Below are 15658 nucleotides of genomic sequence, written 5' to 3'. Positions count from 1 at the left end.
ATTGGGACGAGTCTGGGGTGCTTGTGTTGTCCTTTGAACTACTTTTTCTCACTGCATCCTCCTTCTTGCTTATTACTCTAATGGCATCTTCATAAACATTGCTGCACGAACTACGCAACTGTCATAAATGACAGGACTGTAGCTGAAGGCAGCAGCGATAACGTCAGGTTCTGCATACAGAGTCCTATTTTTAAATTTTTGCTTTGTTGAGAGGGGAGGGGGTTTCCTGCAAGTGTAATGAAGTGGTGCTTGGCTGCGTGCTACAAATAATTTCTCATGCAAATTTTACACAAGGTTGTACTTAAGGTTCTCTTACAGCCTTGAATGGAGAAAATAGAGTCATCTATACAGGGATAATAGTTCGTTAAAAGAAAAAAAAAAAAAAAAAGGAGATGTCATCTTCATGACAAAAAAGGATAAAACACCTTTCTCCAGAGAAACAGGTATATGAAAATTAATGTACCAACTAGAATTTGTGCAACACAGCTTTAATCCATTTATTCCAGAATCTATAGGAATCTGTGGGAACCATGCCGTAGCCATCAGTGTGAACTGGGCCAGGCTTGTCAGGGGTTTCTGAGCAGCAGCTACTGAGAACCTCGGCTCTAATCCTGCTCCCCTACGGCAGGAGAGCAAAATCTCTGTAGCCTACTATAGCACAGCAGTGAGATGTTCATGTCTTCAAACTCCTGCCACAAGCTTCCCAAGGCCTTATTACGCCCCTTAAGAAACAGCAGGAAACAATACTCTGAAATAATGTTTAATTTAATCATTGAATCTTTCTGATAAATGAAATGATGATTCAGTCATTCATTATTTACTCCAAAAGTATATTAAAATGTGCCTACCAATGAAATCAAAACAAAGCTTTTAAACTAATCTCAGTAATAAACAGTCCAGTCATTTATTTCAGGTCTGAAAAAATATTCGCAGCCATCAAAAAAATTATTATAAAACTTAATTAGCTCAGTACAGTTAATTGATGTGTTCTGTGGCGTCCTTCGAATTTAAATTCTGTAATTTGAAGTCATAAATTAAATAAAATTAAGAAACGTATTTTAATTTTTAATCCCATTAAACATTTTAAGCATGAGGGAGCCTGAAATTCACAGTCGACATTTAATGAATAATCAGATCTGGAACATATAATTTGTCACAGCCACAGAAAGAGCTTGGTAAAAACCAAGCCTGACAAGTTAATTAAATAACTCTGAATATACTGGATGGTAAGAATATTTGCCAGCTTGTATGTATTGTTTCTTGCTTTAAAATTTATTCTGGCATACAGAAAAAAAAATAAAGACAAATAAAATATACATCATACGGAACTACAAATCTTGACCAAAAAGTGTATTTAAATATTTAATGCCTACTGGATGCAATTCTTCATGCTTTTTATACAAAATTTCCTTCTCAGAAAACTTGGCCAATATTTAAAAGCATATTTTCATAAATGGCTTGGCCTTACAACCCTTTAACCTGATGAGTCATTCCAGAGCATGCTAAAGCTTACTCATGAGGAAGAATGCAATTTTTGGATCCTTAGCTTCTGACCTCACAAAGCATTGATGCAAACTTTACTACCACAAGCGAGAAAACTAAGTGCCGTATCAGGGTGCTGGAATCTCTTGCTGGAGGAGATGGAGCTCTTGTGCGCCTTCATAGGTAGCTCTTGCTCCCTGCTGCCACTTCCATCCACATGAAAAGCTGCTCAAGTGGATCAGGCACTTGCAATACCGAGCCATCAGTGTGCTGTCTTCTCCTAAAGGACCTGGTCTGGCAGTGTGCTCAGTCTTCTCCAAACCAGCTACGTACTTCCAAACTCTCACTAAGGCTGGTTTTTTGTTTTGTTTTGTTTTGTTTTTTAAGAGGGCTGGCATTGCCAGTGACTGCCTTCCAAAAATCGAAATCCTTGCCTTCACAAAGATCATGAGATGTTTATGTCTCTCTCTCCCTCCCTCCTTCCTTCTATGCAGATAGGCAGATACACACGGACGCACCCATCCATGCCATATATACACATACCTATGCGTGTATGGGTGTAGGCATGTGTGTGTATATACACATTAGAGGTGGGTTTGTTTGCTCTCTCTTTTTTCAGGCTTCAGGAAGCCTGCATTTTCAAATACTTTCATGATAGCTGCCAACATCATCCTTTGACAGGAGGGGAAGGACAAGAGGGAAGAATCTCATAAAATCCCATGACTCAGGAAGCTGGGATTCCAGATGAAACTTTGTCACTCATAAAGAACCTGTGAACATTGCAGCGACTGAACCAAGCCCACAGCACAAGTTAGCAATGTTTACCTGGTTCCCCATTTTGAACTTTTGTATTTTGAGGTGTATTTTTGCTACTGTGAAAGAGCAGCTAATGAGAAACTTGGTATTTATGTGACATTAAGAAACTGTCATCCTTTAAGTATTATTGATCTTTCAGAGTAATAATTGACTACCCACTATTTCACCAAAAATAATATTTTGGTGTGATTGCAGGTGAAGTTTTCTCCTCTGGCTGGTGGTTTGTTACCATACAGCAAAAGGTACATTTTTGTAGGAGTTGTCTCAAGTCAATCTCCTGACACCACAGAGCTGCATCGCTAGTGGAACCAGGTGGTCATAAAACCTCCCTGCAGCTGTTGCCTTTGCAGTGGACCCTGTCCAGATTCCCCCTCCCAGCAAGGAGAACATAACAGAAGATACATTGCAGCCTGGGACACTCTATTCTATAGATAATTTTTCTGCTGGGAGTGAACTCAAATGCCTTTTTTGCTCTTTGCTTGTAATAGCTACCTGACTGCAGATGAGGGCTCTTCCTACTGTTTCGGAGGAGACTACAGTGCTGGGGAGATGAGTGGTACTTTCTCTGCTCACACATATCCTCCCGAGGCAGAGCATTTATCCCCTCTCTTCTGCCACGTAACAACTAGGGGATGCATTAGTAAATAAAGCAAGCGCCAAATCCGGAATGGGAGGTTAATCATCCTGCTGAAAAGTCAGCAGTTTTAGTCATGGTGTAAAATCTCCCGTGACAGCATTCCTTTCTGAAACCCGATCCTGGAGAGAACAGCTTACAGGGCTGAAGAGATGCCAGGCAATGATCTACAGCCCTGGCCTTCCTGAAATGTATTCCTCCCCAGCTCCTGTAAGCTGTCAAGTCATCTGTGTAGTCCTCATGTATGTGTAATACATCCTTGAGCCATGACTTTTCTCCTGTGGTTCAAAGCCGTGTTTTTATGTGGCTCTGAGCACTTTAACTATGTGCAACATTGGGATACAGGTCCAAACAAAATAATTTTATATCAGCTTCCCTGTTTTGAGAGAATAGCTTATGTCCTGCTTGGCTGAGTGATTGGAAACATTTGGGAATAACCCTCAACAAACTTCGTTTAAGCTGGAAGTCTGAATGCTACAGCTAAGTGCAGGCAATCACATGACCATGAGCGTAATCAGGACGACACATCCGAAGGATGTCTTTAGCCATTTCCGGAACTTTGGATCTGTTGCAAGAATTGCAAAATTTAAAAAAACTATACTCTTGCTATTAAAACCTGTTATTACATACAGTAAAATTGTTTCTACCTAAGTAAATCTATAAACCTTTAATGATCTGGGGCTTTTCTTCCAGATATTGGAACCAGACGTGGGGGAAGAAGGGAGAGAAAGGACTTCTTGGAAACTTGGGCATTTAGACTTTTACCAGCATGAACCTGATTCCCAAAGAAATTGTAGCTTAAATCATAAACCAGCTAAAGTAAATGAAGTAATTTTCATAAGAGATTCTGATGCTGAAATGTCCAGTCTGTCTAGAGTTTGGGGTGGATGTATGATGTTTACGACTTCTGGCCAACCTCTGGAATGAATGTGCCCTTTTCCCATTTGAGCTGTTATGCCACAAATTTGATCTCATCGTTGCAATCACAAGTTGCACAGAACACAAAGCAGCGCTGCTGCTAGCAAGGGTTATCTGTAGCTCATGGTTCCTTCTTTTACAATTTGGTTACCAAACCCAATACCAAACTCGCTGTGGTTTCCCACAGTTGTTGATCGTAGGATCTAGATGTAAGGCATACCTTTAATTACTGATATAATTATTTCCACCAAGGTATGGGTGATGTAGAATCCCATGAACTACGTAACTGCCTACATTACCCATATATCATAGGCACAAACCCACATGCTCTTCTGAAGAAGTCTTTAGTGTCATTTCTGTACACTTCTCTCCAGAAATTCTCCTAGAAACACTCTTCAGGATTTAAAGAGGTACAACTTTTATTTGCTGGCTTTTTCTTGACTTCACGTGTAACCAGTGACTGCCTCATTTAAGTGCAAAACCCAGCCCTTACAACCAGCACACTTTCTGCTCCACGTTAATTTTCTTGTCTTCCTCACGCATTAAGGGTGACTTGTCAGGGGTAGGATGATTCCTGTTTGCAAAGATAATTCAGGGAATTTTCAGCACACATTGACATTTGATTTCTTTTTCCTGCTAAAACAGACAGTTAGAGGTCACCTTACATTCAAGGCTGCCCTAGACTTTGGTAAATGTGGTACTGTCTGCAAAAAAACCCCCCAGCTAATTAAAACCGCAGGCAGTTTTCTACTGAAGAGCCTATTTTCAGTTTGATCAGCATGATGGCCTCCCAGGACAGATAAAATATACTACTTGGTATTTACATTGGGATCTTCCCTTCCTCCTGAAATTACTGAAAACTTGACATGTCTACAACATTCTCTGCAGTTTTTGAAAATTATTTGCAGATGACAGGAAGGGATCTGGTGGTCTCTCATGTTTCTCTTGAGTCTTTTCCAATTAAAGAATTCAGGCAGCTTCAAAACTTTAGCTGTATCTGATTAGTCAAAAGAAGCCCATGACCAAAAGCTGTTCAGCAGTCAAGCACAAGAAGTGGTGGGACAATGGAGATACAGAAAATCAACAGAGGAAGACGAGCAGAAAGCACAACTTTGTGAACACCCAGAAAAATTCTTTCTCCCTATTGTAGATAGTAGCCTTTCCTCCTCTTCAACTAGTTGTATTTAAGTGATTTCTTTTATAATTTTTAACATATCGGTGGTTTTGTTCTTCATTCCTGGCTTCATCAGAATGGAACAGATTGGAGAACTGAAACATGCATATATCAACTCTTCAGCAACAAGAAGCACTTAGTTTCTTATTGGTTTTATACAGTACTCTGCAGAAGTGTCTAGTAGCTGGAAGAATGAGTAAGAGGAACAGTCTATGATTGATCTCTTGATCACTATAGGAAATAAGCATTTTTATTAGTTGGGTCTTTTTTTCCCTTATAACCTGGGTTCCTCTGTCCCTTTTGTCAGAGACTTTTACTGATAAGAAAAAGTTGGCAGTATGCTAGGCAAGAAGGCGGCACTGGGATTACCAGGTATGATGGGATCAGAGCTGTATCATCTGCTGGATCATCAGCTGCCAAAGGACCGTCTCGCTCTTCTGCAAAAGGAAAGCACTGGAGTCACACCACGGGGATGGGAGGCACAGCGTCGCACTCCCAAAGGAATTGCAGATGGCTGGACAGATCTCGGATATCTTTGGCAACAGAGGATCAATAACTCTCACCCTCAGAATGATGGGGGAAAAAAAAAAAAAAGAAAGAAAACTGGCCTTCCTTCAGCAAGAAAGAGACAGGCACAGATAGAAGGGTCTCAGCCACGTGTCCAGTATTTCTATTCATGAGCCCAGAAGGCCTTGCTTACTAAGCAGTTTCCCCTTCAGGGAAAGAAAAAGGCAGAGCCTTCTGCACAGAGCTTGTTAGACCACACTCACTGTTCAGAGCCATCTGATACCCTGGGAGTAGGAGATAGAATTCAAATATCTGAAATCATCAGAGTGAGGACTGTACAAGTGAACAACTAAGATATCAGGTGATGGCACATGCTATAATTGCTAGATAGTATGGAAATAACATTCAGCAGCTGTTATTTTACCAGCACTACTAACTCTAGTTACCCACAGGCATAAATTAATAAAAAAGCTGTCTACTGCCTACGAATCTGAGATCACAAGCCATGGGCCTCAGAAATGACTTTTGTCCTAAATGTCTGCATTTTATCATGGTGGTAGATATATACCATAAACAAAATGAACCAAAATATTGATTTGTTTGGTAACTAAAACAAATTTCCCTACCTATCAATACGCTCCTCAAAGTATGAGTAAATGTGGACTGATGACAAGTGAGTCACAGAAATAATAAAATAATCCTGTTTATCTTTACACATCAGCTGTTATGCTATATAAAAGTCATTCCACATTACAGAGTTTATAAAGTTAAATGAGATTGTACTGCTACAGTAAGGAATTACTCTAGGCCTTTCTTTTCTGTGAAGAAGTAAAAAAGGAGAACAAAAAACTATTACGTACAATTCTAATGCTAATATTCACAAAAACATCCATTTTACTCGAGACAAAGTCTTAAACAAATGATTTATCGTAAAGGTATTGGTAACCCGGCTGGGTCAGTGCCTTAGATTACCCTACTAATCTTTGACCACACAGCAACCAAAAATCAAACTGGCAGAGGTATGAGTCAATATTCTTTCACTCTGATAACGAGGACAAGATGGTTTGACAAGCTGCCTCAGTTGCTGTTCATTTACTGAGAAAAGCGTATTACCAGCAAGCCTGGTTACCTGAAAGCACAACTACGCAGGTCCAGCTCCAAGCCCAAGGGCCAGATTCAGGCTCAAAAGAGTCTTGCGAGTCTCTCATCATTGCCTTGACTTGACTTAGGCCTTCCTCTGCACAAAAACCATGCGCAGCTTTAACTCAACCATTACCTTTTCAGCAGCTCAATTGCCTCTAGGTTGCAGCCCCAAGTCCCTGCTGTCTCCCAGGCAGGTGAGGAAATAAGTAGTTAAAACTTATTAAGCCAGACAGCACCTCCTCCAGAAGATGGAACTGTATTTTATTAAAAACACGTTCTACAGCTTTATACTGCAATTGCAGCCTCTGAGCCAGCGGCAGTAAAGGCAGGCAATGCTGTTCTCTGCACTGGGCACGTTACTATCTTTCCCTGGTAGCCACTGAGTGCTCTGCACCTGTGTAGCAGGCTCAAAACAGAAAAAAACATTTCTTCTAAGAAGAAACTTGTTAGCTTTGAGTAGGAGGACTTTCCAGTCACAGAGCTGATGCTCCCTGAGGGTAAAGGGAAAGCAGGACAGCATCTTAAAGGTGCTTCTGCATGGCAAGGCCAAAGCCTTTTGCCACCATTTTTAATATGCAGGCTGTGCCTTTTGCGAAGTAGACACTTATAAAACTTTTCTTGAAGTGCAGAAAGGCAAAAAGCAGAAACGTGGCTCCTTGGAAATGTCAAATAAACAGCAAACTGAAAAGCAGCAACCTCCACAGAGATGGTTATTTGCATTGAGGAAGCTTTTGCTGGGGGTTTCCCTCTGCCTTCTGGTCAGAAGATGGTTCAAGTAAGGCAGAACTTTGTCTACTGAATTCAGAATCAGTAGTACACAGAGACAGTGTACCCAGGGGGAGGCCATCAGAAACTCTTGTATTAACATTTACTTTGAAAAGAGTTTGCACAAACACAAGTCCTAGTTTGTTTGCTGAGGAAGATAATGTCACTGATAACGCCGTGGACAGGCTACCGAACAAGCTATAAGCATGGAGACAGAAATTTAAGGTCTTTTTTTAAAGGTATCAGCTGTGAAACCCCAGCCTCGGGGTGAGTCATTTAGACCAGATGCAGCATTTCAAGGAATCATTTCTAGTGAGCGACTAAAGAGTTGGAGGAAGCCCAAGTGCAAAGCATTCACAGGCATCCCATGGGTCAGACAAAAGAAGCTGTTTCTTAAGGGGACCCTGGGCCAGATGGTATTTGCAGATGATGTGGAGACAAAGGCCAAAGAAGGTGGAGTTGCCCAAAGGGAGGGAAGTCTCTTCCAGGAAAGCAGGAGCTGTAGAGATGTCAGCACAAAAAGACTGACCAGAGCAACATATGTGAAGATTTGTCCAGGCACCTGCTGCTCTCCACAGAAATCAACAGCTGAAAAGGGTCATGATTTGGTGAAAATATGATCCACAAAATATACTTAGAAGCTGAAGGAGAAGAAAATGTACTGCTAAAATAACACTGATAGCTACTAAAAAGAAATTAATCTCCATTCAAATTTGGTATGTCTGAAAACTCAGTGGACTATGTTGTGTGATCAGTATTTCTATTGCTATTGTACTGAGAGTTGTCTTCATCTAGGGACCTTGGAGGTGTTCTGGGCTGCTGAAGTGAGTAAATGTGCAGAACTGAAACCCTCCACAGAAAGCTGGCAGGAACTGACACAGCTCTGGGGAGTTCTCCAGGCTTCAGATGCTTCTAGAATGAGTATGGAGTGACAAAGATTAATTGATCCCCGTGATAGCTCTAAACTAGGTCGTTGTGCAATAGCACACCTCAGTGAACCTGTGTGAGTATTTGAAACTACAGCTGTGCTGCCAGGTTTTCTCCTTGTCAGGATGCAGCCTCACATGGCATCAAAAGTTGAGCTCTAAGTAAGAACAAAAAATGTGATTGACATTACCAGACCCTAAGGACAATATCCAAACATTTCACAGCATGTCATGGCCAAGAAGTGTGAAACATCCCACTTTTTCTAGAAATTAGGGAAACTTTCACAGAAGATGAATAGAAGCTAATGCTCTACTACAACCCATTTTCCTTAAATTTGCAAGGATTTGAGCAATGCAACTGGGTGTACTATCAGGTGACATACCACAGTGTGTCCTTGCATCTTTTTTTTTCTTGTCACAGTGTATAACTGTGAGGAGTTACATTGGGTGGTGGAAAATGGCCTGACTGCATCTACATCATCTTGAACTTCCCGTACTGCAACTATCAAAGGAAAAAAAAAACCCTCAACAACTTTCCCAACAACTGAGTCAAAGCTTTGCAATAACTATGAGAAATGCAATTCAAAATAGCGGCACAATTTCCCGCAATCAAGAGCGTAATGTCTTATTGGTTTTGACTGGGAGTCTGGGTCATCCAATTACATTGACACTGACAAATTAAGACAGAGCACAAACCACTGCAAGTTCTCCTAAATGCCTTTCATATCATAGAATCATAGAATGTCCTGAGCTGGAAGGGACCCACAAGGATCATCAAGTCCAACTCCTGTCCCTGCACAGGACAACCCCGCAGTTCACACCATGTGTCTGAGGCCTTGTCCAGTCTCTGCTTGAACACTGTCAGGCCTGGGGCCGTGACACCTCCCTGGGGAGCCTGTTCCAGTGTCCACCACCCTCTGGGGGAAGAACCTTTTCCTCATGTCCAACCTGAACCTCCCCTGGCACATCTTCCTGCCATTCCCTGGGGTTCTGTCACTGGTCACCAGAGAGAAGAGCTCAGCGCCTGCCCCTCCTCCTCCCCTTGTGAGGCAGCTGCAGCCCCATGAGGTCTCCCCTCAGGCTCCTCTTCTCCAGGCTGAACAAACCCAGTGACTTCAGCCGCTCCTCACACGGCTTCCCCTCCAAACCCTTCACCAACTTCGTGTCCCCCTTCTGGACACTCTCCAGTAGCTTTATATCCTTTTTATCCCGTGGCACCCAGAGCTGCACACAGCGCTCCAGGTGAGGCCGCACCAGCGCAGAGCAGAGCGGGACAATCACCTCCCTGCCCGGCTGGCAACGCTGTGCTGGGTGCAGCCAGGACACGGGTGGCCCTCTGGGCTGCCAGGGACGCTGTTGGCTCATGTTCAACTTGCCGTCAACCAGAACCCCCAGATCCCTCTCTGCAGAGCTGCTTTCCAGCCTCTCATCCCCAGTCTGTATGTACAGCCAGGGTTGCCATGTCCCAGGCACAAAATCCGGCACTTGCCCTTGTTGAACTTCATGTGGTTGGTGATGGCGCAGTTCTCCAATTTGTCCAGATCCCTCTGCAGGGCCTCTCTGCCCTCGAGAGTGTTGACAGCTCCTCCCAACTTTGTGTCATCAGCATATGCATACACCAGAGATATTTCAGAGGATGATAAATTATCTAACTCAAGACATGAAAACTGAAGACACCCAAGAAAACCCACAGGAGGAAGATAAAGCCCAGGTTTGTGAAGCTTTTTTAGAATATTAGTTAAGAAAGTTTAACTCACTGAGGATGTAATTGACTTCTGCACTGAAGCCTTCAAGAGAGAAATTGCATGCAATGGATGTGACTGGTTGGCAGAACAAACATTTTTGTGTCACCAGTAATCTAGAATGAAGAATGTAGGGTATCACCCAGACTTGAGTAGGCAATCTCATGCAGGAGCCTGCAAGGACTGGTGGGCTTCCTGCAAGCATGGAGATCACGGCTGTGATCAAATTGCAAACGTCTTCAAACCCTTGCTACACAAAATAGAGAAAAGTTGCAGAGAGTGCCTGGTAGTGATGCTGTATGGTTGTCTTAGTGTGAAATTGCTGTGATTGCATTATATTACACTTTTTGTGTTTCATGGGTGAGGAGAGGCAAATGGAAGTAGTGCCAGCGCTTTTACTCAGAGTGCTCCTCTAAGTCTCAGATTTCTATGTGAATGATAAAACAACCAGGCAGAAGACAGCTTTAAACAGATAAAACTATGCCTATTATAAAGTCTTCAACGCTAAAAGTATTCCTAAGATATTTGCTTTATTCCACATCTGATCCCAGCTGACCGAAAAGAGCAACAATGGGAATTTCACAGTACCCCACCCAGACTGTCCTCGAGAAGACCAGTCCTGCAAACTATAAGATGTGTGTGTGCAGGGATCATACTTTTTGATCTTTATTTCCTGTGCAATCTGCTCCAGGTGAACCTTCTTTAGCAGGTGGCTTGAACTAGATGATCTGCAGAGGTCCCTTCCAATCCCAACTTAAATATGAGAAGAAACTTCTTCACAGTGAGGGTGCCAGAGCACTGGAACAGGCTGCCCAGGGAGGTTGTGGAGTCTCCTTCTCTGGAGACATTCAAAACCCGCCTGGACACCTTCCTGTGTAACCTCATCTAGGTGTTCCTGCTCTGGCAGGGGGATTGGACTAGATGATCTTTTGAGGTCCCTTCCAATCCCTAACATTCTGTGATTCTGTGATTCTGTAACCACTCTGCAATTCTCTGATAACTGCACAGATATTTTAAAAAAAAAAAAAAAAAAGTTCAGGCTACAAATTGACATTGTTATTTAACAAAAAAACCCAGCCACCTGAAATAAGGCCTTATCCATCACCACTTGTTCAGTGGGGGGAAACAGCATATCTGGCTTCCAGTCCCGCAGCTGCCTGGCTGAACAGGGCTTGGGAGCACTGAGGAGCTACTGCTGCCTAGGAGGAAGGGAGTGCCTGGCATTAGTCACCAGAAACCCGGTCTGAATCAGTTCATGGAGTCCTGATTCAGCAAGTTAAACATTGGTGTGAAACAGGACATGGGTCCTCAGCACTCGCGTGGAAAAACTGCTGGGAAACCTGAGGGGATGCCAGTGACGTGGCTTTGGAGCCCACGCACGATGCAGAGCCAGTGAGACGGGACCTGGGTCTCTGTGGGCTTGGACCTGGGTGTGGGACATTTGTGCATGAGGTGGCTCTGGGAGCCCATGGCCACGTTCAGAGTTTGCTTTTCCCCATCTATTTTTGCTCACCCTGAGCAGAAGATACAAAGGCTTCCACAGTTAGGCCTCCTGTGCCTGAGAATGACTGCCCACACTACGCAAAGCAAATGTGCGCTTGGGGAATGCCACATCAGCAGTCCTCCCAGGGTGCACAGAGGACTAGTGCCAGCCCCGTATGATGTTTACATAAAAGGATTTGATCTGTGCTTCCTCGTGTGATTCACAGGGCTCTGCCCTGCTGCAGTAGCTAGAAGTTAATTCCTCTGCTTCTGTGCCTGGTCCCTGGACTCTGCTTTCTACAGCAATTGTATCGGTAACAGTAACGTTGCAGCAGACATTATGATCCAATTTTAACACAGATATTTTTAATTGGCATTTTTGGTTTTTCTACATTTTTAACCTTATTTTTTTGAGCTTACGAACCAAATTTTCAACTGCAAATCCTGCTTTATTTAGATGAAAACCAGAACACTAACATTTAGAAATACAAAGTTGCCAGCACTGTTTAAACACCTCCTTTAAAATATGTAGGTTTGCAAAAATGAAACTGGTGCCTCTGTATTTTGAAGAGCTAAAAAAGATACTGGTTTCAAAGATATGAAGCATGAAAAGAAAAGTTAGACTATAAATAACTCGGTTTTCGCATGTGCTCCAGAAACTTGCACAGCCTTCTATATAGGTAGCTACTAGGGTGCCAACTTATTTATCAATGACCAAATGTAGTAACAAGTTTTGCAATTTCAGAGAAAATCACTATAGCACTATTTTTTTTTCTTTTATTAAGGACAGCAATTTCAAAAATATGGTTTCTCATCTCTTAAAAATGTATAGGTCTTCTATCGAAAAAACATTGCTACAAAGCCTTGGTGTTCCCTCTTCCTGCCTTTCTGTCAACATAACCATTTTGCATTTCGGTTTTGTGACTTTGAACAGATCACAAGACTTATGAACCACACAAGAATATAAGAAAGCTGCACTTAGCAATATTTGCAAGTCTTTCGCCTTCCCAATATTTTAGAAGGGACATGCAGGTAAACCAGAAGGGATGGTAAATAACCATGTTTCGAGCAGGATCAAGAGTTTAGGACTTGCAAATTCTGGACATGACCAGCCCCTGTTGCTCTCAGGCTCTCAGTTATGATCCTGAATGATCTTTGCTCTTTATCTGGCATGACTGCCACTATGCAACATTTTCATGCAGCTTTATTGTCAAAATGCAGGTTATCACGGCAATATGTACTTTGGCAGGTAATTTGTTATCTTGGTTTGCTCTTTTTCTTCTTGCAGATTTATTTGTTTGTTTCATTTTTAAGTGTGGTGTGGTATTCTGGATACTTCCAACACAAGCAGATGTTGCTTAAGGGAGAAGCTGGACTCCTCAGATCCATCTGTCATCGTTGTTTGCCCAAATGGTTCTCTGGGGATGTTTCTGTATTAGAGTTTCCATGAAAGCAGGCTGATGGCTGGCTGCACAATCCCCAGCCAGGAAGTCCCCTTGGCTGCTTTTCATCTAGTCCCTTTCTTCTGACACATCCACAGCTTTGGTGGCCCTACAAGGAGCCAGGCCTCCTCCTGAAAGAGCCACTGAGTTCACTTGGGACACTCAGGCAATCATGCTGTGTCAAAGTACAATGAGAAGAAGAGGAATGTTGGCAAGAGAAAATTCTGTATAAGCTATGATTAAGACATTAGCAGAATCACCTATTACCCAATTTTCTATCACAGCAACCAAGATCAGAGGTTTTGTCATTTATTCCTCTATGAAAACCTTATCTGTATCAAGTTGAGTCATAGTTTACAGATTTGTGGGACTCCTTCCCACTTGGGTTTTTCAAGAACTTGCAAGCATACTTTATTGAGCCCAGCCCTCTATGACCATCTCCTCCTCATTCACCACCTAAATCATTTCTGCACAAGTAAGTCTGGATTTTGTTGCTCACTGTTTGTTTTGGAGCCACAAGAAACCCATTCATCTTCAGAAAGCTTGATTTCATTTCAAATTTTAAATATGTCAGTTTAGAGCTCCTCTGGTTTAATTTTTTTTCTTTGGTTTCAATATATTGTCATTTTTACATTTCACTCGAACAATCCAAAAGAGATTATATACTATGAAATGCAAAATCATATACTAATGGTGCTGTTGTGAAAAGAGCTGTTTGCTTCCACTGTGCAATGACTGCCAATTCACTCATGTATCCCTGTACAACTGCTGCAGAAGCCTTTGTGAGAGCTGACTACTGCAACTAACCAAAAGGGTCCGTCCGTGCAGAGTGGTGCATGCAGTTGCTCATGGTCTGAGCTAGCTGGACGTAAGCCAGACCGGTCTGGGTATTAGGCAGCTGCATTAACCCAAAGCTCAGAGCTGTGTTGATAAGCTGTACAGAGAGAGTGGTTATGGTGTGAGCACAGTGTCACACCACTATGGTTTCAGTTTTCGTATTGGAGCTGGCCTGCATCCTGGTAAGCTCAAAGTGCAACAGTAGGCAAGCAATTCTCCACACTCATCCATTGAAACATGATCCCTGAGGTATGTATAAGGTCCTTCAGTGTTCCAGAGAGCGCGTCAGTACCAAAATGCTCTGTCTTCTTGAGGAGTCTCAATACCCCTGCACTGTTCTTCCTGTCAGATGAAATTCCACCTCTGTCCTGATGCATGCCCAGACATCTACACCTCGGTTTGGATGGGCAAGGCTGACAGCTCTTGTGTTGCTGATGGGAGAGCAGCACCTGGAAGAAGAGCAGCTGGTTCTTTTTAAAGATAAACTTCTTCAAGAAAATTGACTGCTCATTCAGGAGCCTCAGTTCAGGCTTCCTTGGCCCTCCAACCTGCTGCAGTTCTTCACCCAAGGCAGCGCTTCATCTTTTTAATCTTTTTATACTCTGTGGTATAACATAAGACTGGGATGTCTCACACTCAGCCACATCTCGGCTTGTGCAGACTGGGATTCGATAGACACTAGATACAACTTCGCAGGGCAGTAAGACATGTTAGCCCAGTTAGGATGAGCCAGCATTGGGAACTGAAGCCAGTTGCTGAATCACTGGCAATATCCCATTAGTGGGAGTGCTCAGCCCCATGCTGTTACTGAAGACTCTTGCAGGAGCTGTGTTACTCCTGTCCCACTCAGCTGGTGCCACATCTCCTTCTTCTGCCCTGACAGATCTGGTATCTTCTCTGAAGGGCGAAAGGGAGGGGACGACACTAATGAACTCTGTACCTCAGCTCTACAGACCCCACTCTTTCTCCCAGAGCCTACAGCACAAAAGGGACAGCACGGCACATTTTAAAAGAAGCTGGGGTGGTCACAAATAAACATGGAAGCTGAGGGAATCAAGCCTTGAATGATCATACTAGTACAGTCTATAGTAACCGTCACCCATAAACATCTCTGTATTGCTTCCTGGGAGCCTTTATTTCCCAGTGTGAGAGATTAGATAAAAAGGACTTGGAGGCATGTTAAAGTGACATTAATCAGTCACCAGCAATAAAACACCAGGGAATCTCTTTCCAAACCTACAGAGCTGCATCGTGAGAGTCTACTCTAGCTTTTGGTCTCATCTTTTTTTTTTTTTTCTATTTTAACATGCAGAACCAAAAAAGATGCTCACCCACAGTCACAAAGGGGAAGTCGGACAACAGTGAAGAGCCATCGTTTACACAACCCAGCTCAGAAACAGAAATGAAAGAGACAGCAGAAGACCAAAAAAGAAGAAGTGCACATCTGAGAGCCTGTACCCAGAATGCCAGTACTAATGATAACATAGGCTACCTGAAAGGACAGGAAAATCCAGACATCCACCTACTCAGTCTTCATATTATGTAGCATATGACTCAGTTAAGATGGAGAAAATATCTAGAGCTGTTTGAAAGGCAAAGAGAAGCAGCTTATCATCAAACTATTCAAGCTCCTCCAGAAGAGAGATTTTAAAGACAGACAAGAAGATACACCACAAGCACATAAAGCAGGAAGAAGCAAGTGGAGCTGCTTTCAAACTTTAAGGCATTTAATCAAATTCTACCATCAGAATTTCATCCTGCCTCATCCTGCAAGTTGATCTCCATGAGCA

This window comes from Caloenas nicobarica, chromosome 1 (genome assembly GCF_036013445.1).
Source record: "Caloenas nicobarica isolate bCalNic1 chromosome 1, bCalNic1.hap1, whole genome shotgun sequence".
In the NCBI taxonomy this organism is placed as follows: domain Eukaryota; kingdom Metazoa; phylum Chordata; class Aves; order Columbiformes; family Columbidae; genus Caloenas; species Caloenas nicobarica.
The sequence above is the reverse complement of the archived record's forward strand: the minus strand, read 5'-3'. Positions refer to the sequence as shown.